Here is a 27,333-nt window from a genome sequence, read left to right as displayed (position 1 = left end):
AGTCTTGAAATATTTGATGTGACCAGAGGTATTGTGTAAAATCCATGTCTCTATTTTGTCTGGTTCAATCAGGACGTTTCTGTATTGAGAATGAGTTTATCTTGCCGAGTTCCGGGTGTAGTCTGAATTTGGCTTTATTTTACTAAGTTTTTTCTAACAATAAGATATCATGCCGAAACCCGGGATCGAACCAGGGACCTTTAGATCTTCAGTCTAACGCTCTCCCAACTGAGCTATTTCGGCTACATTGCATCACAGTTTGTGTGTTTTTTTTTCAGCACAAGTGTCCTGTGCAGGCAAAGACTCATGATATTTTCAGAGTCGTAGTAGTGGTGGTGTGGTTAGAGGGTCTAAGGCGCTCCATGCAGGTTGCATGTGTCTTGTAGACTTGGGTTCAAATACCTTTCCTGACAATCATTTTTGAATTTTTTGCCCTCCTGCAGCTGTATTTATGAGTTCCCATAAGACAAACCTCCAATCTAGTACCTTTTATTCAGGTAAATGCAGCTGTATTTATGACTTCCCATGAGATAAATCTCCAATCTAGTACCTTTTATTCAGGTAAATTATCTACTCTATATGTGTCCTATATTTTCTTTGATATATATTCATTAAGAAATGTTTGTCTCTTTTAAGTTGACTGTATGTCCTCTTTTCTTGCAGTCTTGAAATATTTGATGTGACCAGAGGTATTGTGTAAAATCCATGTCTCTATTTGGTCTGGTTCAATCAGGACGTTTCTGTATTGAGAATCAGTTTATCTTGCCGAGTTCCGGGTGTAGTCTGAATTTGGCTTTATTTTACTAAGTTTTTTCTAACAATAAGATATCATGCCGAAACCCGGGATCGAACCAGGGACCTTTAGATCTTCAGTCTAACAGCTCTCCCAACTGAGCTATTTCGGCTACATTGCAGCACAGTTTGTGTGATTTTTTTTCAGCACAAGTGTCCTATGCAGGCAAAGACTCATGATATTTTCTGAGTCGTAGTAGCAGTGGTGTGTTGTCGGTGTGGTTAGAGGGTCTAAGGCGCTCCATGCAGGTTGCATGTGTCCTGTAGACTTGGGTTCAAATACCTTTCCTGACAATCATTTTTGAATTTTTTTCCCTCCTGCAGCTGTATTTATGAGTTCCCATAAGACAAACCTCCAATCTAGTACCTTTTATTCAGGTAAATGCAGCTGTATTTATGACTTCCCATGAGATAAATCTCCAATCTAGTACCTTTTATTCAGGTAAATTATCTACTCTATATGTGTCCTATATTTTCTTTGATATATATTCATTAAGAAATGTTTGTCTCTTTTAAGTTGACTGTATGTCCTCTTTTCTTGCAGTCTTGAAATATTTGATGTGACCAGAGGTATTGTGTTAAATCCATGTCTCTATTTTGTCTGGTTCAATCAGGACGTTTCTGTATTGAGAATCAGTTTATCTTGCCGACTTCCGGGTGTAGTCTGAATTTGGCTTTATTTTACTAAGTTTTTTCTAACAATAAGATATCATGCCGAAACCCGGGATCGAACCAGGGACCTTTAGATCTTCAGTCTAACAGCTCTCCCAACTGAGCTATTTCGGCTACATTGCATCACAGTTTGTGTGATTTTTTTTCAGCACAAGTGTCCTGTGCAGGCAAAGACTCATGATATTTTCTGAGTCGTAGTAGCAGTGGTGTGTTGTCGGTGTGGTTAGAGGGTCTAAGGCGCTCCATGCAAGTTGCATGTGTCCTGTAGACTTGGGTTCAAATACCTTTCCTGACAATCATTTTTGAATTTTTTTCCCTCCTGCAGCTGTATTTATGAGTTCCCATAAGACAAACCTCAAATCTAGTACCTTTTATTCAGGTAAATGCAGCTGTATTTATGACTTCCCATGAGATAAATCTCCAATCTAGTACCTTTTATTCAGGTAAATTATCTACTCTATATGTGTCCTATATTTTCTTTGATATATATTCATTAAGAAATGTTTGTCTCTTTTAAGTTGACTGTATGTCCTCTTTTCTTGCAGTCTTGAAATATTTGATGTGACCAGAGGTATTGTGTTAAATCCATGTCTCTATTTTGTCTGGTTCAATCAGGACGTTTCTGTATTGAGAATCAGTTTATCTTGCCGACTTCCGGGTGTAGTCTGAATTTGGCTTTATTTTACTAAGTTTTTTCTAACAATAAGATATCATAACGAAACCCGGGATCGAACCAGGGACCTTTAGATCTTCAGTCTAACGCTCTCCCAACTGAGCTATTTCAGCTACAATGCATCATAGTTTGTGTGATTTTTTTTTCAGCACAAGTGTCCTGTGCAGGCAAAGACTCATGATATTTTCGGAGTCGTAGTAGCAGTGGTGTGTTGTCGGTGTGGTTAGAGGGTCTAAGGCGCTCCATGCAAGTTGCATGTGTCTTGTAGACTTGGGTTCAAATACCTTTCCTGACAATCATTTTTGAATTTTTTGCCCTCCTGCAGCTGTATTTATGAGTTCCCATAAGACAAACCTCCAATCTAGTACCTTTTATTCAGGTAAATGCAGCTGTATTTATGACTTCCCATGAGATAAATCTCCAATCTAGTACCTTTTATTCAGGTAAATTATCTACTCTATATGTGTCCTATATTTTCTTTGATATATATTCATTAAGAAATGTTTGTCTCTTTTAAGTTGACTGTATGTCCTCTTTTCTTGCAGTCTTGAAATATTTGATGTGACCAGAGGTATTGTGTTAAATCCATGTCTCTATTTTGTCTGGTTCAATCAGGACGTTTCTGTATTGAGAATCAGTTTATCTTGCCGAGTTCCAGGTGTAGTCTGAATTTGGCTTTATTTTACTAAGTTTTTTCTAACAATAAGATATCATGCCGAAACCCGGGATCGAACCAGGGACCTTTAGATCTTCAGTCTAACGCTCTCCCAACTGAGCTATTTCGGCTACATTGCATCACAGTTTGTGTGATTTTTTTTTCAGCAGAAGTGTCCTGTGCAGGCTAAGACTCATGATATTTTCGGAGTCGTAGTAGCAGTGGTGTGTTGTCGGTGTGGATAGAGGGTCTAAGGCGCTCCATGCAGGTTGCATGTGTCTTGTAGACTTGGGTTCAAATACCTTTCCTGACAATCATTTTTGAATTTTTTGCCCTCCTGCAGCTGTATTTATGAGTTCCCATAAGACAAACCTCCAATCTAGTACCTTTTATTCAGGTAAATGCAGCTGTATTTATGACTTCCCATGAGATAAATCTCCAATCTAGTACCTTTTATTCAGGTAAATTATCTACTCTATATGTGTCCTATATTTTCTTTGATATATATTCATTAAGAAATGTTTGTCTCTTTTAAGTTGACTGTATGTCCTCTTTTCTTGCAGTCTTGAAATATTTGATGTGACCAGAGGTATTGTGTTAAATCCATGTCTCTATTTTGTCTGGTTCAATCAGGACGTTTCTGTATTGAGAATCAGTTTATCTTGCCGAGTTCCGGGTGTAGTCTGAATTTGGCTTTATTTTACTAAGTTTTTTCTAACAATAAGATATCATGCCGAAACCCGGGATCGAACCAGGGACCTTTAGATCTTCAGTCTAACGCTCTCCCAACTGAGCTATTTCGGCTACATTGCATCACAGTTTGTGTGATTTTTTTTCAGCACAAGTGTCCCGTGCAGGAAAAGACTCATGATATTTTATGAGTTGTAGTAGCAGTGGTGTGTTGTCGGTGTGGTTAGAGGGTCTAAGGCGCTCCATGCAGGTTGCATGTGTCCTGTAGACTTGGGTTCAAATACCTTTCCTGAGAAACATTTTTGAATTTTTTGCCCTCCTGCAGCTGTATTTATGAGTTCCCATAAGACAAACCTCCAATCTAGTACCTTTTATTCAGGTAAATGCAGCTGTATTTATGACTTCCCATGAGATAAATCTCCAATCTAGTACCTTTTATTCAGGTAAATTATCTACTCTATATGTGTCCTATATTTTCTTTGATATATATTCATTAAGAAATGTTTGTCTCTTTTAAGTTGACTGTATGTCCTCTTTTCTTGCAGTCTTGAAATATTTGATGTGACCAGAGGTATTGTGTTAAATCCATGTCTCTATTTTGTCTGGTTTAATCAGGACGTTTCTGTATTGAGAATCAGTTTATCTTGCCGAGTTCCGGGTGTAGTCTGAATTTGGCTTTATTTTACTACGTTTTTTCTAACAATAAGATATCATGCCAAAACCCGGGATCGAACCAGGGACCTTTAGATCTTCAGTCTAACGCTCTCCCAACTGAGCTATTTCGGCTACATTGCATCACAGTTTGTGTGATTTTTTTTTCAGCACAAGTGTCCTGTGCAGGCAAAGACTCATGATATTTTCTGAGTCGTAGTAGCAGTGGTGCGTTGTCGGTGTGGTTAGAGGGTCTAAGGCGCTCCATGCAGGTTGCATGTGTCCTGTAGACTTGGGTTCAAATACCTTTCCTGAGAAACATTTTTGAATTTTTTGCCCTCCTGCAGCTGTATTTATGAGTTCCCATAAGACAAACCTCCAATCTAGTACCTTTTATTCAGGTAAATGCAGCTGTATTTATGACTTCCCATGAGATAAATCTCCAATCTAGTACCTTTTATTCAGGTAAATTATCTACTCTATATGTGTCCTATATTTTCTTTGATATATATTCATTAAGAAATGTTTGTCTCTTTTAAGTTGACTGTATGTCCTCTTTTCTTGCAGTCTTGAAATATTTGATGTGACCAGAGGTATTGTGTTAAATCCATGTCTCTATTTTGTCTGGTTCAATCAGGACGTTTCTGTATTGAGAATCAGTTTATCTTGCCGAGTTCCGGGTGTAGTCTGAATTTGGCTTTATTTTACTAAGTTTTTTCTAACAATAAGATATCATGCCGAAACCCGGGATCGAACCAGGGACCTTTAGATCTTCAGTCTAACGCTCTCCCAACTGAGCTATTTCGGCTACATTGCATCACAGTTTGTGTGATTTTTTTTTCAGCACAAGTGTCCTGTGCAGGCAAAGACTCATGATATTTTCTGAGTCGTAGTAGCAGTGGTGTGGTGTGTTGTCAGTGTGGTTAGAGGGTCTAAGGTGCTCCATGCAGGTTGCATGTGTCCTGTAGACTTGGGTTCAAATACCTTTCCTGACAATCATTTTTGAATTTTTTGCCCTCCTGCAGCTGTATTTATGAGTTACCATAAGACAAACCTCCAATCTAGTACCTTTTATTCAGGTAAATGCAGCTGTATTTATGACTTCCCATGAGATACATCTCCAATCTAGTACCTTTTATTCAGGTAAATTATCTACTCTATATGTGTCCTATATTTTCTTTGATATATATTCATTAAGAAATGTTTGTCTCTTTTAAGTTGACTGTATGTCCTCTTTTCTTGCAGTCTTGAAATATTTGATGTGACCAGAGGTATTGTGTAAAATCCATGTCTCTATTTTGTCTGGTTCAATCAGGACGTTTCTGTATTGAGAATGAGTTTATCTTGCCGAGTTCCGGGTGTAGTCTGAATTTGGCTTTATTTTACTAAGTTTTTTCTAACAATAAGATATCATGCCGAAACCCGGGATCGAACCAGGGACCTTTAGATCTTCAGTCTAACGCTCTCCCAACTGAGCTATTTCGGCTACATTGCATCACAGTTTGTGTGTTTTTTTTTCAGCACAAGTGTCCTGTGCAGGCAAAGACTCATGATATTTTCAGAGTCGTAGTAGTGGTGGTGTGGTTAGAGGGTCTAAGGCGCTCCATGCAGGTTGCATGTGTCTTGTAGACTTGGGTTCAAATACCTTTCCTGACAATCATTTTTGAATTTTTTGCCCTCCTGCAGCTGTATTTATGAGTTCCCATAAGACAAACCTCCAATCTAGTACCTTTTATTCAGGTAAATGCAGCTGTATTTATGACTTCCCATGAGATAAATCTCCAATCTAGTACCTTTTATTCAGGTAAATTATCTACTCTATATGTGTCCTATATTTTCTTTGATATATATTCATTAAGAAATGTTTGTCTCTTTTAAGTTGACTGTATGTCCTCTTTTCTTGCAGTCTTGAAATATTTGATGTGACCAGAGGTATTGTGTAAAATCCATGTCTCTATTTGGTCTGGTTCAATCAGGACGTTTCTGTATTGAGAATCAGTTTATCTTGCCGAGTTCCGGGTGTAGTCTGAATTTGGCTTTATTTTACTAAGTTTTTTCTAACAATAAGATATCATGCCGAAACCCGGGATCGAACCAGGGACCTTTAGATCTTCAGTCTAACAGCTCTCCCAACTGAGCTATTTCGGCTACATTGCAGCACAGTTTGTGTGATTTTTTTTCAGCACAAGTGTCCTATGCAGGCAAAGACTCATGATATTTTCTGAGTCGTAGTAGCAGTGGTGTGTTGTCGGTGTGGTTAGAGGGTCTAAGGCGCTCCATGCAGGTTGCATGTGTCCTGTAGACTTGGGTTCAAATACCTTTCCTGACAATCATTTTTGAATTTTTTTCCCTCCTGCAGCTGTATTTATGAGTTCCCATAAGACAAACCTCCAATCTAGTACCTTTTATTCAGGTAAATGCAGCTGTATTTATGACTTCCCATGAGATAAATCTCCAATCTAGTACCTTTTATTCAGGTAAATTATCTACTCTATATGTGTCCTATATTTTCTTTGATATATATTCATTAAGAAATGTTTGTCTCTTTTAAGTTGACTGTATGTCCTCTTTTCTTGCAGTCTTGAAATATTTGATGTGACCAGAGGTATTGTGTTAAATCCATGTCTCTATTTTGTCTGGTTCAATCAGGACGTTTCTGTATTGAGAATCAGTTTATCTTGCCGACTTCCGGGTGTAGTCTGAATTTGGCTTTATTTTACTAAGTTTTTTCTAACAATAAGATATCATGCCGAAACCCGGGATCGAACCAGGGACCTTTAGATCTTCAGTCTAACAGCTCTCCCAACTGAGCTATTTCGGCTACATTGCATCACAGTTTGTGTGATTTTTTTTCAGCACAAGTGTCCTGTGCAGGCAAAGACTCATGATATTTTCTGAGTCGTAGTAGCAGTGGTGTGTTGTCGGTGTGGTTAGAGGGTCTAAGGCGCTCCATGCAAGTTGCATGTGTCCTGTAGACTTGGGTTCAAATACCTTTCCTGACAATCATTTTTGAATTTTTTTCCCTCCTGCAGCTGTATTTATGAGTTCCCATAAGACAAACCTCAAATCTAGTACCTTTTATTCAGGTAAATGCAGCTGTATTTATGACTTCCCATGAGATAAATCTCCAATCTAGTACCTTTTATTCAGGTAAATTATCTACTCTATATGTGTCCTATATTTTCTTTGATATATATTCATTAAGAAATGTTTGTCTCTTTTAAGTTGACTGTATGTCCTCTTTTCTTGCAGTCTTGAAATATTTGATGTGACCAGAGGTATTGTGTTAAATCCATGTCTCTATTTTGTCTGGTTCAATCAGGACGTTTCTGTATTGAGAATCAGTTTATCTTGCCGACTTCCGGGTGTAGTCTGAATTTGGCTTTATTTTACTAAGTTTTTTCTAACAATAAGATATCATAACGAAACCCGGGATCGAACCAGGGACCTTTAGATCTTCAGTCTAACGCTCTCCCAACTGAGCTATTTCAGCTACAATGCATCATAGTTTGTGTGATTTTTTTTTCAGCACAAGTGTCCTGTGCAGGCAAAGACTCATGATATTTTCGGAGTCGTAGTAGCAGTGGTGTGTTGTCGGTGTGGTTAGAGGGTCTAAGGCGCTCCATGCAAGTTGCATGTGTCTTGTAGACTTGGGTTCAAATACCTTTCCTGACAATCATTTTTGAATTTTTTGCCCTCCTGCAGCTGTATTTATGAGTTCCCATAAGACAAACCTCCAATCTAGTACCTTTTATTCAGGTAAATGCAGCTGTATTTATGACTTCCCATGAGATAAATCTCCAATCTAGTACCTTTTATTCAGGTAAATTATCTACTCTATATGTGTCCTATATTTTCTTTGATATATATTCATTAAGAAATGTTTGTCTCTTTTAAGTTGACTGTATGTCCTCTTTTCTTGCAGTCTTGAAATATTTGATGTGACCAGAGGTATTGTGTTAAATCCATGTCTCTATTTTGTCTGGTTCAATCAGGACGTTTCTGTATTGAGAATCAGTTTATCTTGCCGAGTTCCAGGTGTAGTCTGAATTTGGCTTTATTTTACTAAGTTTTTTCTAACAATAAGATATCATGCCAAAACCCGGGATCGAACCAGGGACCTTTAGATCTTCAGTCTAACGCTCTCCCAAACTGAGCTATTTCGGCTACATTGCATCACAATTGGTGTGATTTTTTTTTTCAGCAGAAGTGTCCTGTGCAGGCTAAGACTCATGATATTTTCGGAGTCGTAGTAGCAGTGGTGTGTTGTCGGTGTGGATAGAGGGTCTAAGGCGCTCCATGCAGGTTGCATGTGTCTTGTAGACTTGGGTTCAAATACCTTTCCTGACAATCATTTTTGAATTTTTTGCCCTCCTGCAGCTGTATTTATGAGTTCCCATAAGACAAACCTCCAATCTAGTACCTTTTATTCAGGTAAATGCAGCTGTATTTATGACTTCCCATGAGATAAATCTCCAATCTAGTACCTTTTATTCAGGTAAATTATCTACTCTATATGTGTCCTATATTTTCTTTGATATATATTCATTAAGAAATGTTTGTCTCTTTTAAGTTGACTGTATGTCCTCTTTTCTTGCAGTCTTGAAATATTTGATGTGACCAGAGGTATTGTGTTAAATCCATGTCTGTATTTTGTCTGGTTCAATCAGGACGTTTCTGTATTGAGAATCAGTTTATCTTGCCGACTTCCGGGTGTAGTCTGAATTTGGCTTTATTTTACTAAGTTTTTTCTAACAATAAGATATCATGCCGAAACCCAGGATCGAACCAGGGACCTTTAGATCTTCAGTCTAACGCTCTCCCAACTGAGCTATTTCAGCTACAATGCATCATAGTTTGTGTGATTTTTTTTTCAGCACAAGTGTCCTGTGCAGGCAAAGACTCATGATATTTTCGGAGTCGTAGTAGCAGTGGTGTGTTGTCGGTGTGGTTAGAGGGTCTAAGGCGCTCCATGCAAGTTGCATGTGTCTTGTAGACTTGGGTTCAAATACCTTTCCTGACAATCATTTTTGAATTTTTTGCCCTCCTGCAGCTGTATTTATGAGTTCCCATAAGACAAACCTCCAATCTAGTACCTTTTATTCAGGTAAATGCAGCTGTATTTATGACTTCCCATGAGATAAATCTCCAATCTAGTACCTTTTATTCAGGTAAATTATCTACTCTATATGTGTCCTATATTTTCTTTGATATATATTCATTAAGAAATGTTTGTCTCTTTTAAGTTGACTGTATGTCCTCTTTTCTTGCAGTCTTGAAATATTTGATGTGACCAGAGGTATTGTGTTAAATCCATGTCTCTATTTTGTCTGGTTCAATCAGGACGTTTCTGTATTGAGAATCAGTTTATCTTGCCGAGTTCCAGGTGTAGTCTGAATTTGGCTTTATTTTACTAAGTTTTTTCTAACAATAAGATATCATGCCAAAACCCGGGATCGAACCAGGGACCTTTAGATCTTCAGTCTAACGCTCTCCCAAACTGAGCTATTTCGGCTACATTGCATCACAGTTGGTGTGATTTTTTTTTCAGCAGAAGTGTCCTGTGCAGGCTAAGACTCATGATATTTTCGGAGTCGTAGTAGCAGTGGTGTGTTGTCGGTGTGGTTAGAGGGTCTAAGGCGCTCCATGCAGGTTGCATGTGTCTTGTAGACTTGGGTTCAAATACCTTTCCTGACAATCATTTTTGAATTTTTTGCCCTCCTGCAGCTGTATTTATGAGTTCCCATAAGACAAACCTCCAATCTAGTACCTTTTATTCAGGTAAATGCAGCTGTATTTATGACTTCCCATGAGATAAATCTCCAATCTAGTACCTTTTATTCAGGTAAATTATCTACTCTATATGTGTCCTATATTTTCTTTGATATATATTCATTAAGAAATGTTTGTCTCTTTTAAGTTGACTGTATGTCCTCTTTTCTTGCAGTCTTGAAATATTTGATGTGACCAGAGGTATTGTGTTAAATCCATGTCTCTATTTTGTCTGGTTCAATCAGGACGTTTCTGTATTGAGAATCAGTTTATCTTGCCGACTTCCGGGTGTAGTCTGAATTTGGCTTTATTTTACTAAGTTTTTTCTAACAATAAGATATCATGCCGAAACCCGGGATCGAACCAGGGACCTTTAGATCTTCAGTCTAACAGCTCTCCCAACTGAGCTATTTCGGCTACATTGCATCACAGTTTGTGTGATTTTTTTTCAGCACAAGTGTCCTGTGCAGGCAAAGACTCATGATATTTTCTGAGTCGTAGTAGCAGTGGTGTGTTGTCGGTGTGGTTAGAGGGTCTAAGGCGCTCCATGCAAGTTGCATGTGTCCTGTAGACTTGGGTTCAAATACCTTTCCTGACAATCATTTTTGAATTTTTTTCCCTCCTGCAGCTGTATTTATGAGTTCCCATAAGACAAACCTCCAATCTAGTACCTTTTATTCAGGTAAATGCAGCTGTATTTATGACTTCCCATGAGATAAATCTCCAATCTAGTACCTTTTATTCAGGTAAATTATCTACTCTATATGTGTCCTATATTTTCTTTGATATATATTCATTAAGAAATGTTTGTCTCTTTTAAGTTGACTGTATGCCCTCTTTTCTTGCAGTCTTGAAATATTTGATGTGACCAGAGGTATTGTGTTAAATCCATGTCTCTATTTTGTCTGGTTCAATCAGGACGTTTCTGTATTGAGAATCAGTTTATCTTGCCGACTTCCGGGTGTAGTCTGAATTTGGCTTTATTTTACTAAGTTTTTTCTAACAATAAGATATCATGCCGAAACCCGGGATCGAACCAGGGACCTTTAGATCTTCAGTCTAACGCTCTCCCAAACTGAGCTATTTCGGCTACATTGCATCACAGTTGGTGTGATTTTTTTTTCAGCAGAAGTGTCCTGTGCAGGCAAAGACTCATGATATTTTCTGAGTCGTAGTAGCAGTGGTGTGTTGTCGGTGTGGTTAGAGGGTCTAAGGCGCTCCATGCAGGTTGCATGTGTCTTGTAGACTTGGGTTCAAATACCTTTCCTGACAATCATTTTTGAATTTTTTGCCCTCCTGCAGCTGTATTTATGAGTTCCCATAAGACAAACCTCCAATCTAGTACCTTTTATTCAGGTAAATGCAGCTGTATTTATGACTTCCCATGAGATAAATCTCCAATCTAGTACCTTTTATTCAGGTAAATTATCTACTCTATATGTGTCCTATATTTTCTTTGATATATATTCATTAAGAAATGTTTGTCTCTTTTAAGTTGACTGTATGTCCTCTTTTCTTGCAGTCTTGAAATATTTGATGTGACCAGAGGTATTGTGTTAAATCCATGTCTCTATTTTGTCTGGTTCAATCAGGACGTTTCTGTATTGAGAATCAGTTTATCTTGCCGACTTCCGGGTGTAGTCTGAATTTGGCTTTATTTTACTAAGTTTTTTCTAACAATAAGATATCATGCCGAAACCCGGGATCGAACCAGGGACCTTTAGACCTTCAGTCTAACAGCTCTCCCAACTGAGCTATTTCGGCTACATTGCATCACAGTTTGTGTGATTTTTTTTCAGCACAAGTGTCCTGTGCAGGCAAAGACTCATGATATTTTCTGAGTCGTAGTAGCAGTGGTGTGTTGTCGGTGTGGTTAGAGGGTCTAAGGCGCTCCATGCAAGTTGCATGTGTCCTGTAGACTTGGGTTCAAATACCTTTCCTGACAATCATTTTTGAATTTTTTTCCCTCCTGCAGCTGTATTTATGAGTTCCCATAAGACAAACCTCAAATCTAGTACCTTTTATTCAGGTAAATGCAGCTGTATTTATGACTTCCCATGAGATAAATCTCCAATCTAGTACCTTTTATTCAGGTAAATTATCTACTCTATATGTGTCCTATATTTTCTTTGATATATATTCATTAAGAAATGTTTGTCTCTTTTAAGTTGACTGTATGTCCTCTTTTCTTGCAGTCTTGAAATATTTGATGTGACCAGAGGTATTGTGTTAAATCCATGTCTCTATTTTGTCTGGTTCAATCAGGACGTTTCTGTATTGAGAATCAGTTTATCTTGCCGACTTCCGGGTGTAGTCTGAATTTGGCTTTATTTTACTAAGTTTTTTCTAACAATAAGATATCATAACGAAACCCGGGATCGAACCAGGGACCTTTAGATCTTCAGTCTAACGCTCTCCCAACTGAGCTATTTCAGCTACAATGCATCATAGTTTGTGTGATTTTTTTTTCAGCACAAGTGTCCTGTGCAGGCAAAGACTCATGATATTTTCGGAGTCGTAGTAGCAGTGGTGTGTTGTCGGTGTGGTTAGAGGGTCTAAGGCGCTCCATGCAAGTTGCATGTGTCTTGTAGACTTGGGTTCAAATACCTTTCCTGACAATCATTTTTGAATTTTTTGCCCTCCTGCAGCTGTATTTATGAGTTCCCATAAGACAAACCTCCAATCTAGTACCTTTTATTCAGGTAAATGCAGCTGTATTTATGACTTCCCATGAGATAAATCTCCAATCTAGTACCTTTTATTCAGGTAAATTATCTACTCTATATGTGTCCTATATTTTCTTTGATATATATTCATTAAGAAATGTTTGTCTCTTTTAAGTTGACTGTATGTCCTCTTTTCTTGCAGTCTTGAAATATTTGATGTGACCAGAGGTATTGTGTTAAATCCATGTCTCTATTTTGTCTGGTTCAATCAGGACGTTTCTGTATTGAGAATCAGTTTATCTTGCCGAGTTCCAGGTGTAGTCTGAATTTGGCTTTATTTTACTAAGTTTTTTCTAACAATAAGATATCATGCCAAAACCCGGGATCGAACCAGGGACCTTTAGATCTTCAGTCTAACGCTCTCCCAAACTGAGCTATTTCGGCTACATTGCATCACAATTGGTGTGATTTTTTTTTTCAGCAGAAGTGTCCTGTGCAGGCTAAGACTCATGATATTTTCGGAGTCGTAGTAGCAGTGGTGTGTTGTCGGTGTGGATAGAGGGTCTAAGGCGCTCCATGCAGGTTGCATGTGTCTTGTAGACTTGGGTTCAAATACCTTTCCTGACAATCATTTTTGAATTTTTTGCCCTCCTGCAGCTGTATTTATGAGTTCCCATAAGACAAACCTCCAATCTAGTACCTTTTATTCAGGTAAATGCAGCTGTATTTATGACTTCCCATGAGATAAATCTCCAATCTAGTACCTTTTATTCAGGTAAATTATCTACTCTATATGTGTCCTATATTTTCTTTGATATATATTCATTAAGAAATGTTTGTCTCTTTTAAGTTGACTGTATGTCCTCTTTTCTTGCAGTCTTGAAATATTTGATGTGACCAGAGGTATTGTGTTAAATCCATGTCTGTATTTTGTCTGGTTCAATCAGGACGTTTCTGTATTGAGAATCAGTTTATCTTGCCGACTTCCGGGTGTAGTCTGAATTTGGCTTTATTTTACTAAGTTTTTTCTAACAATAAGATATCATGCCGAAACCCAGGATCGAACCAGGGACCTTTAGATCTTCAGTCTAACGCTCTCCCAACTGAGCTATTTCAGCTACAATGCATCATAGTTTGTGTGATTTTTTTTTCAGCACAAGTGTCCTGTGCAGGCAAAGACTCATGATATTTTCGGAGTCGTAGTAGCAGTGGTGTGTTGTCGGTGTGGTTAGAGGGTCTAAGGCGCTCCATGCAAGTTGCATGTGTCTTGTAGACTTGGGTTCAAATACCTTTCCTGACAATCATTTTTGAATTTTTTGCCCTCCTGCAGCTGTATTTATGAGTTCCCATAAGACAAACCTCCAATCTAGTACCTTTTATTCAGGTAAATGCAGCTGTATTTATGACTTCCCATGAGATAAATCTCCAATCTAGTACCTTTTATTCAGGTAAATTATCTACTCTATATGTGTCCTATATTTTCTTTGATATATATTCATTAAGAAATGTTTGTCTCTTTTAAGTTGACTGTATGTCCTCTTTTCTTGCAGTCTTGAAATATTTGATGTGACCAGAGGTATTGTGTTAAATCCATGTCTCTATTTTGTCTGGTTCAATCAGGACGTTTCTGTATTGAGAATCAGTTTATCTTGCCGAGTTCCAGGTGTAGTCTGAATTTGGCTTTATTTTACTAAGTTTTTTCTAACAATAAGATATCATGCCAAAACCCGGGATCGAACCAGGGACCTTTAGATCTTCAGTCTAACGCTCTCCCAAACTGAGCTATTTCGGCTACATTGCATCACAGTTGGTGTGATTTTTTTTTCAGCAGAAGTGTCCTGTGCAGGCTAAGACTCATGATATTTTCGGAGTCGTAGTAGCAGTGGTGTGTTGTCGGTGTGGTTAGAGGGTCTAAGGCGCTCCATGCAGGTTGCATGTGTCTTGTAGACTTGGGTTCAAATACCTTTCCTGACAATCATTTTTGAATTTTTTGCCCTCCTGCAGCTGTATTTATGAGTTCCCATAAGACAAACCTCCAATCTAGTACCTTTTATTCAGGTAAATGCAGCTGTATTTATGACTTCCCATGAGATAAATCTCCAATCTAGTACCTTTTATTCAGGTAAATTATCTACTCTATATGTGTCCTATATTTTCTTTGATATATATTCATTAAGAAATGTTTGTCTCTTTTAAGTTGACTGTATGTCCTCTTTTCTTGCAGTCTTGAAATATTTGATGTGACCAGAGGTATTGTGTTAAATCCATGTCTCTATTTTGTCTGGTTCAATCAGGACGTTTCTGTATTGAGAATCAGTTTATCTTGCCGACTTCCGGGTGTAGTCTGAATTTGGCTTTATTTTACTAAGTTTTTTCTAACAATAAGATATCATGCCGAAACCCGGGATCGAACCAGGGACCTTTAGATCTTCAGTCTAACAGCTCTCCCAACTGAGCTATTTCGGCTACATTGCATCACAGTTTGTGTGATTTTTTTTCAGCACAAGTGTCCTGTGCAGGCAAAGACTCATGATATTTTCTGAGTCGTAGTAGCAGTGGTGTGTTGTCGGTGTGGTTAGAGGGTCTAAGGCGCTCCATGCAAGTTGCATGTGTCCTGTAGACTTGGGTTCAAATACCTTTCCTGACAATCATTTTTGAATTTTTTTCCCTCCTGCAGCTGTATTTATGAGTTCCCATAAGACAAACCTCCAATCTAGTACCTTTTATTCAGGTAAATGCAGCTGTATTTATGACTTCCCATGAGATAAATCTCCAATCTAGTACCTTTTATTCAGGTAAATTATCTACTCTATATGTGTCCTATATTTTCTTTGATATATATTCATTAAGAAATGTTTGTCTCTTTTAAGTTGACTGTATGCCCTCTTTTCTTGCAGTCTTGAAATATTTGATGTGACCAGAGGTATTGTGTTAAATCCATGTCTCTATTTTGTCTGGTTCAATCAGGACGTTTCTGTATTGAGAATCAGTTTATCTTGCCGACTTCCGGGTGTAGTCTGAATTTGGCTTTATTTTACTAAGTTTTTTCTAACAATAAGATATCATGCCGAAACCCGGGATCGAACCAGGGACCTTTAGATCTTCAGTCTAACGCTCTCCCAAACTGAGCTATTTCGGCTACATTGCATCACAGTTGGTGTGATTTTTTTTTCAGCAGAAGTGTCCTGTGCAGGCAAAGACTCATGATATTTTCTGAGTCGTAGTAGCAGTGGTGTGTTGTCGGTGTGGTTAGAGGGTCTAAGGCGCTCCATGCAGGTTGCATGTGTCTTGTAGACTTGGGTTCAAATACCTTTCCTGACAATCATTTTTGAATTTTTTGCCCTCCTGCAGCTGTATTTATGAGTTCCCATAAGACAAACCTCCAATCTAGTACCTTTTATTCAGGTAAATGCAGCTGTATTTATGACTTCCCATGAGATAAATCTCCAATCTAGTACCTTTTATTCAGGTAAATTATCTACTCTATATGTGTCCTATATTTTCTTTGATATATATTCATTAAGAAATGTTTGTCTCTTTTAAGTTGACTGTATGTCCTCTTTTCTTGCAGTCTTGAAATATTTGATGTGACCAGAGGTATTGTGTTAAATCCATGTCTCTATTTTGTCTGGTTCAATCAGGACGTTTCTGTATTGAGAATCAGTTTATCTTGCCGACTTCCGGGTGTAGTCTGAATTTGGCTTTATTTTACTAAGTTTTTTCTAACAATAAGATATCATGCCGAAACCCGGGATCGAACCAGGGACCTTTAGACCTTCAGTCTAACAGCTCTCCCAACTGAGCTATTTCGGCTACATTGCATCACAGTTTGTGTGATTTTTTTTCAGCACAAGTGTCCTGTGCAGGCAAAGACTCATGATATTTTCTGAGTCGTAGTAGCAGTGGTGTGTTGTCGGTGTGGTTAGAGGGTCTAAGGCGCTCCATGCAAGTTGCATGTGTCCTGTAGACTTGGGTTCAAATACCTTTCCTGACAATCATTTTTGAATTTTTTTCCCTCCTGCAGCTGTATTTATGAGTTCCCATAAGACAAACCTCCAATCTAGTACCTTTTATTCAGGTAAATGCAGCTGTATTTATGACTTCCCATGAGATAAATCTCCAATCTAGTACCTTTTATTCAGGTAAATTATCTACTCTATATGTGTCCTATATTTTCTTTGATATATATTCATTAAGAAATGTTTGTCTCTTTTAAGTTGACTGTATGTCCTCTTTTCTTGCAGTCTTGAAATATTTGATGTGACCAGAGGTATTGTGTTAAATCCATGTCTCTATTTTGTCTGGTTCAATCAGGACGTTTCTGTATTGAGAATCAGTTTATCTTGCCGACTTCCGGGTGTAGTCTGAATTTGGCTTTATTTTACTAAGTTTTTTCTAACAATAAGATATCATGCCGAAACCCGGGATCGAACCAGGGACCTTTAGATCTTCAGTCTAACGCTCTCCCAACTGAGCTATTTCAGCTACATTGCATCATAGTTTGTGTGATTTTTTTTTCAGCACAAGTGTCCTGTGCAGGCAAAGACTCATGATATTTTCGGAGTCGTAGTAGCAGTGGTGTGTTGTCGGTGTGGTTAGAGGGTCTAAGGCGCTCCATGCAGGTTGCATGTGTCTTGTAGACTTGGGTTCAAATACCTTTCCTGACAATCATTTTTGAATTTTTTGCCCTCCTGCAGCTGTATTTATGAGTTCCCATAAGACAAACCTCCACTCTAGTACCTTTTATTCAGGTAAATGCAGCTGTATTTATGACTTCCCATGAGATAAATCTCCAATCTAGTACCTTTTATTCAGGTAAATTATCTACTCTATATGTGTCCTATATTTTCTTTGATATATATTCATTAAGAAATGTTTGTCTCTTTTAAGTTGACTGTATGTCCTCTTTTCTTGCAGTCTTGAAATATTTGATGTGACCAGAGGTATTGTGTTAAATCCATGTCTCTATTTTGTCTGGTTCAATCAGGACGTTTCTGTATTGAGAATCAGTTTATCTTGCCGAGTTCCAGGTGTAGTCTGAATTTGGCTTTATTTTACTAAGTTTTTTCTAACAATAAGATATCATGCCAAAACCCGGGATCGAACCAGGGACCTTTAGATCTTCAGTCTAACGCTCTCCCAAACTGAGCTATTTCGGCTACATTGCATCACAGTTGGTGTGATTTTTTTTTCAGCAGAAGTGTCCCGTGCAGGCAAAGACTCATGATATTTTCGGAGTCGTAGGAGCAGTGGTGTGTTGTCGGTGTGGTTAGAGGGTCTAAGGCGCTCCATGCAGGTTGCATGTGTCCTGTAGACTTGGGTTCAAATACCTTTCCTGACAATCATTTTTGAATTTTTTTCCCTCCTGCAGCTGTATTTATGAGTTCCCATAAGACAAACCTCCAATCTAGTACCTTTTATTCAGGTAAATGCAGCTGTATTTATGACTTCCCATGAGATAAATCTCCAATCTAGTACCTTTTATTCAGGTAAATTATCTACTCTATATGTGTCCTATATTTTCTTTGATATATATTCATTAAGAAATGTTTGTCTCTTTTAAGTTGACTGTATGTCCTCTTTTCTTGCAGTCTTGAAATATTTGATGTGACCAGAGGTATTGTGTTAAATCCATGTCTCTATTTTGTCTGGTTCAATCAGGACGTTTCTGTATTGAGAATCAGTTTATCTTGCCGACTTCCGGGTGTAGTCTGAATTTGGCTTTATTTTACTAAGTTTTTTCTAACAATAAGATATCATGCCGAAACCCGGGATCGAACCAGGGACCTTTAGATCTTCAGTCTAACGCTCTCCCAACTGAGCTATTTCAGCTACATTGCATCATAGTTTGTGTGATTTTTTTTTCAGCACAAGTGTCCTGTGCAGGCAAAGACTCATGATATTTTCGGAGTCGTAGTAGCAGTGGTGTGTTGTCGGTGTGTTGTCGGTGTGGTTAGAGGGTCTAAGGCGCTCCATGCAGGTTGCATGTGTCTTGTAGACTTGGGTTCAAATACCTTTCCTGACAATCATTTTTGAATTTTTTGCCCTCCTGCAGCTGTATTTATGAGTTCCCATAAGACAAACCTCCAATCTAGTAACTTTTATTCAGGTAAATGCAGCTGTATTTATGACTTCCCATGAGATAAATCTCCAATCTAGTACCTTTTATTCAGGTAAATTATCTACTCTATATGTGTCCTATATTTTCTTTGATATATATTCATTAAGAAATGTTTGTCTCTTTTAAGTTGACTGTATGTCCTCTTTTCTTGCAGTCTTGAAATATTTGATGTGACCAGAGGTATTGTGTTAAATCCATGTCTCTATTTTGTCTGGTTCAATCAGGACGTTTCTGTATTGAGAATCAGTTTATCTTGCCGAGTTCCGGGTGTAGTCTGAATTTGGCTTTATTTTACTAAGTTTTTTCTAACAATAAGATATCATGCCAAAACCCGGGATCGAACCAGGGACCTTTAGATCTTCAGTCTAACGCTCTCCCAAACTGAGCTATTTCGGCTACATTGCATCACAGTTGGTGTGATTTTTTTTTCAGCAGAAGTGTCCTGTGCAGGCAAAGACTCATGATATTTTCGGAGTCGTAGTAGCGGTGGTGTGTTGTCGGTGTGGTTAGAGGGTCTAAGGCGCTCCATGCAGGTTGCATGTGTCCTGTAGACTTGGGTTGAAATACCTTTCCTGACAATCATTTTTGAATTTTTTGCCCTCCTGCAGCTGTATTTATGAGTTCCCATAAGACAAACCTCCAATCTAGTACCTTTTATTCAGGTAAATGCAGCTGTATTTATGACTTCCCATGAGATAAATCTCCAATCTAGTACCTTTTATTCAGGTAAATTATCTACTCTATATGTGTCCTATATTTTCTTTGATATATATTCATTAAGAAATATTTGTCTCTTTTAAGTTGACTGTATGTCCTCTTTTCTTGCAGTCTTGAAATATTTGATGTGACCAGAGGTATTGTGTTAAATCCATGTCTCTATTTTGTCTGGTTCAATCAGGACGTTTCTGTATTGAGAATCAGTTTATCTTGCCGACTTCCGGGTGTAGTCTGACTTTGGCTTTATTTTACTAAGTTTTTTCTAACAATAAGATATCATGCCAAAACCCGGGATCGAACCAGGGACCTTTAGATCTTCAGTCTAACGCTCTCCCAACTGAGCTATTTCGGCTACATTGCATCATAGTTTGTTTGATTTTTTTTTCAGCACAAGTGTCCTGTGCAGGCAAAGACTCATGATATTTTCGGAGTCGTAGTAGCAGTGGTGTGTTGTCGGTGTGATTAGAGGGTCTAAGGCGCTCCATGCAGGTTGCATGTGTCTTGTAGAATTGCGTTCAAATACCTTTCCTGACAATCATTTTTGAATTTTTTGCCCTCCTGCAGCTGTATTTATGAGTTCCCATAAGACAAACCTCCAATCTAGTACCTTTTATTCAGGTAAATGCAGCTGTATTTATGACTTCCCATGAGATAAATCTCCAATCTAGTACCTTTTATTCAGGTAAATTATCTACTCTATATGTGTCCTATATTTTCTTTGATATATATTCATTAAGAAATGTTTGTCTCTTTTAAGTTTACTGTATGTCCTCTTTTCTTGCAGTCTTGAAATATTTGATGTGACCAGAGGTATTGTGTTAAATCCATGTCTCTATTTTGTCTGGTTCAATCAGGACGTTTCGGTATTGAGAATCAGTTTATCTTGCCGAGTTCCGGGTGTAGTCTGAATTTGGCTTTATTTTACTAAGTTTTTTCTAACAATAAGATATCATGCCAAAACCCAGGATCGAACCAGGGACCTTTAGATCTTCAGTCTAACGCTCTCCCAACTGAGCTATTTCGGCTACATTGCATGACAGTTTGTGTGATTTTTTTTCAGCACAAGTGTCCTGTGCAGGCAAAGACTCATGATATGTTCTGAGTCGTAGTAGCAGTGGTGTGTTGTCGGTGTGGTTAGAGGGTCTAAGGCGCTCCATGCAGGTTGCATGTGTCCTGTAGACTTGGGTTCAACTACCTTTCCTGACAATCATTTTTGAATTTTTTGCCCTCCTGCAGCTGTATTTATGAGTTCCCATAAGACAAACCTCCAATCTAGTACCTTTTATTCAGGTAAATGCAGCTGTATTTATGACTTCCCATGAGATAAATCTCCAATCTAGTACCTTTTATTCAGGTAAATTATCTACTCTATATGTGTCCTATATTTTCTTTGATATATATTCATTAAGAAATGTTTGTCTCTTCTAAGTTGACTGTATGTCCTCTTTTCTTGCAGTCTTGAAATATTTGATGTGACCAGAGGTATTGTGTTAAATCCATGTCTCTATTTTGTCTGGTTCAATCAGGACGTTTCTGTATTGAGAATCAGTTTATCTTGCCGAGTGCCGGGTGTAGTCTGAATTTGGCTTTATTTTACTAAGTTTTTTCTAACAATAAGATATCATGCCAAAACCCGGGATCGAACCAGGGACCTTTAGATCTTCAGTCTAACGCTCTCCCAACTGAGCTATTTCGGCTACATTGCATCACAGTTTGTGTGATTTTTTTTTCAGCACAAGTGTCCTGTGCAGGCAAAGACTCATGATATTTTCTGAGTCGTAGTAGCAGTGGTGCGTTGTCGGTGTGGTTAGAGGGTCTAAGGCGCTCCATGCAGGTTGCATGTGTCCTGTAGACTTGGGTTCAAATACCTTTCCTGAGAAACATTTTTGAATTTTTTGCCCTCCTGCAGCTGTATTTATGAGTTCCCATAAGACAAACCTCCAATCTAGTACCTTTTATTCAGGTAAATGCAGCTGTATTTATGACTTCCCATGAGATAAATCTCCAATCTAGTACCTTTTATTCAGGTAAATTATCTACTCTATATGTGTCCTATATTTTCTTTGATATATATTCATTAAGAAATGTTTGTCTCTTTTAAGTTGACTGTATGTCCTCTTTTCTTGCAGTCTTGAAATATTTGATGTGACCAGAGGTATTGTGTTAAATCCATGTCTCTATTTTGTCTGGTTCAATCAGGACGTTTCTGTATTGAGAATCAGTTTATCTTGCCGACTTCCGGGTGTAGTCTGAATTTGGCTTTATTTTACTAAGTTTTTTCTAACAATAAGATATCATGCCGAAACCCGGGATCGAACCAGGGACCTTTAGATTTTCAGTCTAACGCTCTCCCAACTGAGCTATTTCGGCTACATTGCATCACAGTTTGTGTGATTTTTTTTTCAGCACAATTGTCCTGTGCAGGCAAAGACTCATGATATTTTCTGAGTCGTAGTAGCAGTGGTGCGTTGTCGGTGTGGTTAGAGGGTCTAAGGCGCTCCATGCAGGTTGCATGTGTCCTGTAGACTTGGGTTCAAATACCTTTCCTGAGAAACATTTTTGAATTTTTTGCCCTCCTGCAGCTGTATTTATGAGTTCCCATAAGACAAACCTCCAATCTAGTACCTTTTATTCAGGTAAATGCAGCTGTATTTATGACTTCCCATGAGATAAATCTCCAATCTAGTACCTTTTATTCAGGTAAATTATCTACTCTATATGTGTCCTATATTTTCTTTGATATATATTCATTAAGAAATGTTTGTCTCTTTTAAGTTGACTGTATGTCCTCTTTTCTTGCAGTCTTGAAATATTTGATGTGACCAGAGGTATTGTGTTAAATCCATGTCTCTATTTTGTCTGGTTCAATCAGGACGTTTCTGTATTGAGAATCAGTTTATCTTGCCGACTTCCGGGTGTAGTCTGAATTTGGCTTTATTTTACTAAGTTTTTTTCTAACAATAAGATATCATGCCGAAACCCAGGATCGAACCAGGGACCTCTAGATCTTTAGTCTAACGCTCTCCCAACTGAGCTATTTCGGCTACATTGCATCACAGTTTGTGTGATTTTTTTTCAGCACAAGTGTCCTGTGCAGGCAAAGACTCATGATATGTTCTGAGTCGTAGAAGCAGTGGTGTGTTGTCGGTGTGGTTAGAGGGTCTAAGGCGCTCCATGCAGGTTGCATGTGTCCTGTAGACTTGGGTTCAAATACCTTTCCTGACAACCATTTTTGAATTTTTTGCCCTCCTGCAGCTGTATTTATGAGTTCCCATTAGACAAACCTCCAATCTAGTACCTTTTATTCAGGTAAATGCAGCTGTATTTATGACTTCCCATGAGATAAATCTCCAATCTAGTACCTTTTATTCAGGTAAATTATCTACTCTATATGTGTCCTATATTTTCTTTGATATATATTCATTAAGAAATGTTTGTCTCTTTTAAGTTGACTGTATGTCCTCTTTTCTTGCAGTCTTGAAATATTTGATGTGACCAGAGGTATTGTGTAAAATCCATGTCTCTATTTTGTCTGGTTCAATCAGGACGTTTCTGTATTGAGAATCAGTTTATCTTGCCGAGTTCCGGGTGTAGTCTGAATTTGGCTTTATTTTACTAAGTTTTTTCTAACAATAAGATATCATGCCGAAACCCGGGATCGAACCAGAGACCTTTAGATCTTTAGTCTAACGCTCTCCCAACTGAGCTATTTCTGCTACATTGCATCACACTTTGTGTGATTTTTTTTCAGCAGAAGTGTCCCGTGCAGGCAAAGACTCATGATATTTTCTGAGTCGTAGTAGCAGTGGTGTGTTGTCGGTGTGGTTAGAGGGTCTAAGGCGCTCCATGCAGGTTGCATGTGTCCTGTAGACTTGGGTTCAAATACCTTTCCTGACAACCATTTTTGAATTTTTTGCCCTCCTGCAGCTGTATTTATGAGTTCCCATAAGGCAAACCTCCAATCTAGTACCTTTTATTCAGGTAAATGCAGCTGTATTTATGACTTCCCATGAGATAAATCTCCAATCTAGTACCTTTTATTCAGGTAAATTATCTACTCTATATGTGTCCTATATTTTCTTTGATATATATTCATTAAGAAATGTTTGTCTCTTTTAAGTTGACTGTATGTCCTCTTTTCTTGCAGTCTTGAAATATTTGATGTGACCAGAGGTATTGTGTAAAATCCATGTCTCTATTTTGTCTGGTTCAATCAGGACGTTTCTGTATTGAGAATCAGTTTATCTTGCCGAGTTCCGGGTGTAGTCTGAATTTGGCTTTATTTTACTAAGTTTTTTCTAATAATAAGATATCATGCCGAAACCCGGGATCGAACCAGAGACCTTTAGATCTTTAGTCTAACGCTCTCCCAACTGAGCTATTTCGGCTACATTGCATCACAGTTTGTGTGATTTTTTTTCAGCAGAAGTGTCCCGTGCAGGCAAAGACTCATGATATTTTCTGAGTCGTAGTAGCAGTGGTGTGTTGTCGGTGTGGTTAGAGGGTCTAAGGCGCTCCATGCAGGTTGCATGTGTCCTGTAGACTTGGGTTCAAATACCTTTCCTGACAACCATTTTTGAATTTTTTGCCCTCCTGCAGCTGTATTTATGAGTTCCCATAAGACAAACCTCCAATCTAGTACCTTTTATTCAGGTAAATGCAGCTGTATTTATGACTTCCCATGAGATAAATCTCCAATCTAGTACCTTTTATTCAGGTAAATTATCTACTCTATATGTGTCCTATATTTTCTTTGATATATATTCATTAAGAAATGTTTGTCTCTTTTAAGTTGACTGTATGTCCTCTTTTCTTGCAGTCTTGAAATATTTGATGTGACCAGAGGTATTGTGTTAAATCCATGTCTCTATTTTGTCTGGTTCAATCAGGACGTTTCTGTATTGAGAATCAGTTTACCTTGCCGAGTTCCAGGTGTATTCTGAATTTGGCTTTATTTTACTAAGTTTTTTCTAACAATAAGATATCATGCCGAAACCCGGGATCGAACCAGGGACCTTTAGATCTTCAGTCTAACACTCTCCCAACTGAGCTATTTCAGCTACATTGCATCACAGTTTGTGTGATTTTTTTTTCAGCACAAGTGTCCCGTGCAGGCAAAGACTCATGATATTTTCTGAGTTGTAGTAGCAGTGGTGTGTTGTCGGTGTGGTTAGAGGGTCTAAGGCGCTCCATGCAGGTTGCATGTGTCCTGTAGACTTGGGTTCATATACCTTTCCTGACAATCATGTTTGAATTTTTTGCCCTCCTGCAGCTGTATTTATGAGTTCCCATAAGACAAACCTCCAATCTAGTACCTTTTATTCAGGTAAATGCAGCTGTATTTATGACTTCCCATGAGATAAATCTCCAATCTAGTACCTTTTATTCAGGTAAATTATCTACTCTATATGTGTCCTATATTTTCTTTGATATATATTCATTAAGAAATGTTTGTCTCTTTTAAGTTGACTGTATGTCCTCTTTTCTTGCAGTCTTGAAATATTTGATGTGACCAGAGGTATTGTGTAAAATCCATGTCTCTATTTTGTCTGGTTCAATCAGGACGTTTCTGTATTGAGAATCAGTTTATCTTGCCGAGTTCCGGGTGTAGTCTGAATTTGGCTTTATTTTACTAAGTTTTTTCTAACAATAAGATATCATGCCGGAACCCGGGATCGAACCAGGGACCTTTAGATCTTTAGTCTAACGCTCTCCCAACTGAGCTATTTCTGCTACATTGCATCACAGTTTGTGTGATTTTTTTTCAGCAGAAGTGTCCCGTGCAGGCAAAGACTCATGATATTTTCGGAGTCGTAGTAGCAGTGGTGTGTTGTCGGTGTGGTTAGAGGGTCTAAGGCGCTCGATGCAGGTTGCATGTGTCCTGTAGACTTGGGTTCAAATACCTTTCCTGACAACCATTTTTGAATTTGTGCCCTCCTGCAGCTGTATTTATGAGTTCCCATAAGACAAACCTCCAATCTAGTACCTTTTATTCAGGTAAATGCAGCTGTATTTATGACTTCCCATGAGATAAATCTACAATCTAGTACCTTTTATTCAGGTAAATTATCTACTCTATATGTGTCCTATATTTTCTTTGATATATATTCATTAAGAAATGTTTGTCTCTTTTAAAGAGAACCCGAGGTGGGAATTACTTTTACTATTGGGGCACAGAGGCTGGTTGTGCGCACTAAGACCAGCCTCTGTTGCCCCATCGTGTGTCTCCATGTCACCACTGCTCGCCGCTATACCCCCCGCATTGCTGGCAACACGCAGCGTGTCGCCAGCTCAATGTTTACCTTGCGCTGTCAGTCAGCGCCGCTCCCCCGCCTCCTCCGCATCGGCGCCACCCGCCGCGTCACTTCCCTCCTATCAGCGGGAGGGAAGGGACACGGGCGGGTGCGCCGATGCGGAGGAGGCAGGGGAGCAGCGCTGACTGACAGCGCAAGGTAAACATTGAGCTGGCGACACGCTGCGTGTCGCCAGCAATGCGGGGGGTATAGCGGCGAGCAGGGGGGACATGGAGACACACGATGGGGCAACAGAGGCTGGTCTTAGTGCGCACAACCAGCCTCTGTGCCCCAATAGTAAAAGTAATTCCCACCTCGGGTTCTCTTTAAGTTGACTGTATGTCCTCTTTTCTTGCAGTCTTGAAATATTTGATGTGACCAGAGGTATTGTGTTAAATCCATGTCTCTATTTTGTCTGGTTCAATCAGGACGTTTCTGTATTGAGAATCAGTTTATCTTGCCGAGTTCCGGGTGTAGTCTGAATTTGGCTTTATTTTACTAAGTTTTTTCTAACAATAAGATATCATGCCAAAACCCGGGATCGAACCAGGGACCTTTAGATCTTCAGTCTAACGCTCTCCCAACTGAGCTATTTCGGCTACATTGCATCACCGTTTGTGTGATTTTTTTTCAGCACAAGTGTCCTGTGCAGGCAAAGACTCATGATATGTTCTGAGTCGTAGTAGCAGTGGTGTGTTGTCGGTGTGGTTAGAGGGTCTAAGGCGCTCCTTACAGGTTGCATGTGTCCTGTAGACTTGGGTTCAAATACCTTTCCTGACAATCATTTTTGAATTTTTTGCCCTCCTGCAGCTGTATTTATGAGTTCCCATAAGACAAACCTCCAATCTAGTACCTTTTATTCAGGTAAATGCAGCTGTATTTATGACTTCCCATGAGATAAATCTCCAATCTAGTACCTTTTATTCAGGTAAATTATCTACTCTATATGTGTCCTATATTTTCTTTGATATATATTCATTAAGAAATGTTTGTCTCTTTTAAGTTGACTGTATGTCCTCTTTTCTTGCAGTCTTGAAATATTTGATGTGACCAGAGGTATTGTGTTAAATCCATGTCTCTATTTTGTCTGGTTCAATCAGGACGTTTCTGCATTGAGAATCAGTTTATCTTGCCGAGTTCCAGGTGTAGTCTGAATTTGGCTTTATTTTACTAAGTTTTTTCTAACAATAAGATATCATGCCGAAACCCGGGATCGAACCAGGGACCTTTAGATCTTCAGTCTAACGCTCTCCCAACTGAGCTATTTCGGCTCCGTTGCATCACAGTTTGTGTGATTTTTTTTTCAGCAGAAGTGTCCTGTGCAGGCAAAGACTCATGATCTTTTCTGAGTCGTAGTAGCAGTGGTGTGTTGTCGGTGTGGTTAGAGGGTCTAAGGCGCTCCATGCAGGTTGCATGGGTCCTGTAGACTTGGGTTCAAATACCTTTCCTGACAATCATTTTTGAATTTTTTGTCCTCCTGCAGCTGTATTTATGAGTTGCCATAAGACAAACCTCCAATCTAGTACCTTTTATTCAGGTAAATGCAGCTGTATTTATGACTTCCCATGAGATAAATCTCCAATCTAGTACCTTTTATTCAGGTAAATTATCTACTCTATATGTGTCCTATA

At 38.6% G+C, this 27,333-nt stretch overlaps 40 non-coding genes across 40 annotated transcripts; all 40 read right to left on the bottom strand.

The window, feature by feature from the left end:
- Window positions 1–170: 170 nt before the first annotated feature.
- Window positions 171–243, bottom strand: TRNAF-GAA (transfer RNA phenylalanine (anticodon GAA)). Its single transcript has one exon. It is a non-coding gene; the product is annotated as a tRNA-Phe (tRNA).
- A 588-nt stretch (window positions 244–831) lies between these two features.
- On the bottom strand, window positions 832–905 carry TRNAF-GAA (transfer RNA phenylalanine (anticodon GAA)). The gene has a single exon. It is a non-coding gene; the product is annotated as a tRNA-Phe (tRNA).
- Window positions 906–1,504: 599 nt separating this feature from the next.
- TRNAF-GAA (transfer RNA phenylalanine (anticodon GAA)) lies at window positions 1,505–1,578 on the bottom strand. The gene has a single exon. It is a non-coding gene; the product is annotated as a tRNA-Phe (tRNA).
- A 599-nt stretch (window positions 1,579–2,177) lies between these two features.
- TRNAF-GAA (transfer RNA phenylalanine (anticodon GAA)) lies at window positions 2,178–2,251 on the bottom strand. Its single transcript has one exon. It is a non-coding gene; the product is annotated as a tRNA-Phe (tRNA).
- Window positions 2,252–2,850: 599 nt separating this feature from the next.
- TRNAF-GAA (transfer RNA phenylalanine (anticodon GAA)) lies at window positions 2,851–2,923 on the bottom strand. The gene has a single exon. It is a non-coding gene; the product is annotated as a tRNA-Phe (tRNA).
- A 600-nt stretch (window positions 2,924–3,523) lies between these two features.
- On the bottom strand, window positions 3,524–3,596 carry TRNAF-GAA (transfer RNA phenylalanine (anticodon GAA)). The gene has a single exon. It is a non-coding gene; the product is annotated as a tRNA-Phe (tRNA).
- Window positions 3,597–4,195: 599 nt separating this feature from the next.
- Window positions 4,196–4,268, bottom strand: TRNAF-GAA (transfer RNA phenylalanine (anticodon GAA)). Its single transcript has one exon. It is a non-coding gene; the product is annotated as a tRNA-Phe (tRNA).
- A 600-nt stretch (window positions 4,269–4,868) lies between these two features.
- TRNAF-GAA (transfer RNA phenylalanine (anticodon GAA)) lies at window positions 4,869–4,941 on the bottom strand. Its single transcript has one exon. It is a non-coding gene; the product is annotated as a tRNA-Phe (tRNA).
- A 605-nt stretch (window positions 4,942–5,546) lies between these two features.
- Window positions 5,547–5,619, bottom strand: TRNAF-GAA (transfer RNA phenylalanine (anticodon GAA)). The gene has a single exon. It is a non-coding gene; the product is annotated as a tRNA-Phe (tRNA).
- Window positions 5,620–6,207: 588 nt separating this feature from the next.
- On the bottom strand, window positions 6,208–6,281 carry TRNAF-GAA (transfer RNA phenylalanine (anticodon GAA)). The gene has a single exon. It is a non-coding gene; the product is annotated as a tRNA-Phe (tRNA).
- Window positions 6,282–6,880: 599 nt separating this feature from the next.
- TRNAF-GAA (transfer RNA phenylalanine (anticodon GAA)) lies at window positions 6,881–6,954 on the bottom strand. Its single transcript has one exon. It is a non-coding gene; the product is annotated as a tRNA-Phe (tRNA).
- A 599-nt stretch (window positions 6,955–7,553) lies between these two features.
- TRNAF-GAA (transfer RNA phenylalanine (anticodon GAA)) lies at window positions 7,554–7,627 on the bottom strand. Its single transcript has one exon. It is a non-coding gene; the product is annotated as a tRNA-Phe (tRNA).
- Window positions 7,628–8,226: 599 nt separating this feature from the next.
- On the bottom strand, window positions 8,227–8,300 carry TRNAF-GAA (transfer RNA phenylalanine (anticodon GAA)). The gene has a single exon. It is a non-coding gene; the product is annotated as a tRNA-Phe (tRNA).
- A 601-nt stretch (window positions 8,301–8,901) lies between these two features.
- Window positions 8,902–8,974, bottom strand: TRNAF-GAA (transfer RNA phenylalanine (anticodon GAA)). Its single transcript has one exon. It is a non-coding gene; the product is annotated as a tRNA-Phe (tRNA).
- Window positions 8,975–9,574: 600 nt separating this feature from the next.
- On the bottom strand, window positions 9,575–9,648 carry TRNAF-GAA (transfer RNA phenylalanine (anticodon GAA)). Its single transcript has one exon. It is a non-coding gene; the product is annotated as a tRNA-Phe (tRNA).
- Window positions 9,649–10,248: 600 nt separating this feature from the next.
- Window positions 10,249–10,322, bottom strand: TRNAF-GAA (transfer RNA phenylalanine (anticodon GAA)). Its single transcript has one exon. It is a non-coding gene; the product is annotated as a tRNA-Phe (tRNA).
- Window positions 10,323–10,921: 599 nt separating this feature from the next.
- Window positions 10,922–10,995, bottom strand: TRNAF-GAA (transfer RNA phenylalanine (anticodon GAA)). The gene has a single exon. It is a non-coding gene; the product is annotated as a tRNA-Phe (tRNA).
- A 600-nt stretch (window positions 10,996–11,595) lies between these two features.
- Window positions 11,596–11,669, bottom strand: TRNAF-GAA (transfer RNA phenylalanine (anticodon GAA)). Its single transcript has one exon. It is a non-coding gene; the product is annotated as a tRNA-Phe (tRNA).
- Window positions 11,670–12,268: 599 nt separating this feature from the next.
- TRNAF-GAA (transfer RNA phenylalanine (anticodon GAA)) lies at window positions 12,269–12,342 on the bottom strand. Its single transcript has one exon. It is a non-coding gene; the product is annotated as a tRNA-Phe (tRNA).
- Window positions 12,343–12,941: 599 nt separating this feature from the next.
- On the bottom strand, window positions 12,942–13,015 carry TRNAF-GAA (transfer RNA phenylalanine (anticodon GAA)). The gene has a single exon. It is a non-coding gene; the product is annotated as a tRNA-Phe (tRNA).
- A 601-nt stretch (window positions 13,016–13,616) lies between these two features.
- TRNAF-GAA (transfer RNA phenylalanine (anticodon GAA)) lies at window positions 13,617–13,689 on the bottom strand. The gene has a single exon. It is a non-coding gene; the product is annotated as a tRNA-Phe (tRNA).
- A 600-nt stretch (window positions 13,690–14,289) lies between these two features.
- TRNAF-GAA (transfer RNA phenylalanine (anticodon GAA)) lies at window positions 14,290–14,363 on the bottom strand. The gene has a single exon. It is a non-coding gene; the product is annotated as a tRNA-Phe (tRNA).
- A 600-nt stretch (window positions 14,364–14,963) lies between these two features.
- TRNAF-GAA (transfer RNA phenylalanine (anticodon GAA)) lies at window positions 14,964–15,037 on the bottom strand. The gene has a single exon. It is a non-coding gene; the product is annotated as a tRNA-Phe (tRNA).
- Window positions 15,038–15,636: 599 nt separating this feature from the next.
- Window positions 15,637–15,710, bottom strand: TRNAF-GAA (transfer RNA phenylalanine (anticodon GAA)). Its single transcript has one exon. It is a non-coding gene; the product is annotated as a tRNA-Phe (tRNA).
- Window positions 15,711–16,310: 600 nt separating this feature from the next.
- On the bottom strand, window positions 16,311–16,384 carry TRNAF-GAA (transfer RNA phenylalanine (anticodon GAA)). Its single transcript has one exon. It is a non-coding gene; the product is annotated as a tRNA-Phe (tRNA).
- Window positions 16,385–16,983: 599 nt separating this feature from the next.
- TRNAF-GAA (transfer RNA phenylalanine (anticodon GAA)) lies at window positions 16,984–17,056 on the bottom strand. Its single transcript has one exon. It is a non-coding gene; the product is annotated as a tRNA-Phe (tRNA).
- A 600-nt stretch (window positions 17,057–17,656) lies between these two features.
- Window positions 17,657–17,730, bottom strand: TRNAF-GAA (transfer RNA phenylalanine (anticodon GAA)). The gene has a single exon. It is a non-coding gene; the product is annotated as a tRNA-Phe (tRNA).
- A 600-nt stretch (window positions 17,731–18,330) lies between these two features.
- Window positions 18,331–18,403, bottom strand: TRNAF-GAA (transfer RNA phenylalanine (anticodon GAA)). Its single transcript has one exon. It is a non-coding gene; the product is annotated as a tRNA-Phe (tRNA).
- A 611-nt stretch (window positions 18,404–19,014) lies between these two features.
- Window positions 19,015–19,088, bottom strand: TRNAF-GAA (transfer RNA phenylalanine (anticodon GAA)). The gene has a single exon. It is a non-coding gene; the product is annotated as a tRNA-Phe (tRNA).
- Window positions 19,089–19,688: 600 nt separating this feature from the next.
- On the bottom strand, window positions 19,689–19,761 carry TRNAF-GAA (transfer RNA phenylalanine (anticodon GAA)). The gene has a single exon. It is a non-coding gene; the product is annotated as a tRNA-Phe (tRNA).
- A 600-nt stretch (window positions 19,762–20,361) lies between these two features.
- On the bottom strand, window positions 20,362–20,434 carry TRNAF-GAA (transfer RNA phenylalanine (anticodon GAA)). The gene has a single exon. It is a non-coding gene; the product is annotated as a tRNA-Phe (tRNA).
- Window positions 20,435–21,033: 599 nt separating this feature from the next.
- On the bottom strand, window positions 21,034–21,106 carry TRNAF-GAA (transfer RNA phenylalanine (anticodon GAA)). Its single transcript has one exon. It is a non-coding gene; the product is annotated as a tRNA-Phe (tRNA).
- A 600-nt stretch (window positions 21,107–21,706) lies between these two features.
- On the bottom strand, window positions 21,707–21,779 carry TRNAF-GAA (transfer RNA phenylalanine (anticodon GAA)). Its single transcript has one exon. It is a non-coding gene; the product is annotated as a tRNA-Phe (tRNA).
- A 601-nt stretch (window positions 21,780–22,380) lies between these two features.
- TRNAF-AAA (transfer RNA phenylalanine (anticodon AAA)) lies at window positions 22,381–22,453 on the bottom strand. The gene has a single exon. It is a non-coding gene; the product is annotated as a tRNA-Phe (tRNA).
- A 599-nt stretch (window positions 22,454–23,052) lies between these two features.
- On the bottom strand, window positions 23,053–23,125 carry TRNAF-AAA (transfer RNA phenylalanine (anticodon AAA)). The gene has a single exon. It is a non-coding gene; the product is annotated as a tRNA-Phe (tRNA).
- Window positions 23,126–23,724: 599 nt separating this feature from the next.
- Window positions 23,725–23,797, bottom strand: TRNAF-AAA (transfer RNA phenylalanine (anticodon AAA)). Its single transcript has one exon. It is a non-coding gene; the product is annotated as a tRNA-Phe (tRNA).
- A 599-nt stretch (window positions 23,798–24,396) lies between these two features.
- On the bottom strand, window positions 24,397–24,469 carry TRNAF-GAA (transfer RNA phenylalanine (anticodon GAA)). The gene has a single exon. It is a non-coding gene; the product is annotated as a tRNA-Phe (tRNA).
- A 600-nt stretch (window positions 24,470–25,069) lies between these two features.
- TRNAF-AAA (transfer RNA phenylalanine (anticodon AAA)) lies at window positions 25,070–25,142 on the bottom strand. Its single transcript has one exon. It is a non-coding gene; the product is annotated as a tRNA-Phe (tRNA).
- Window positions 25,143–26,228: 1,086 nt separating this feature from the next.
- TRNAF-GAA (transfer RNA phenylalanine (anticodon GAA)) lies at window positions 26,229–26,301 on the bottom strand. Its single transcript has one exon. It is a non-coding gene; the product is annotated as a tRNA-Phe (tRNA).
- Window positions 26,302–26,900: 599 nt separating this feature from the next.
- Window positions 26,901–26,973, bottom strand: TRNAF-GAA (transfer RNA phenylalanine (anticodon GAA)). Its single transcript has one exon. It is a non-coding gene; the product is annotated as a tRNA-Phe (tRNA).
- Window positions 26,974–27,333: the final 360 nt, after the last annotated feature.

The sequence above is a fragment of the Hyperolius riggenbachi genome, chromosome 6 (assembly GCF_040937935.1).
Source record: "Hyperolius riggenbachi isolate aHypRig1 chromosome 6, aHypRig1.pri, whole genome shotgun sequence".
Taxonomy (NCBI): domain Eukaryota; kingdom Metazoa; phylum Chordata; class Amphibia; order Anura; family Hyperoliidae; genus Hyperolius; species Hyperolius riggenbachi.
The sequence above is the reverse complement of the archived record's forward strand: the minus strand, read 5'-3'. Positions and strand labels throughout refer to the sequence as shown.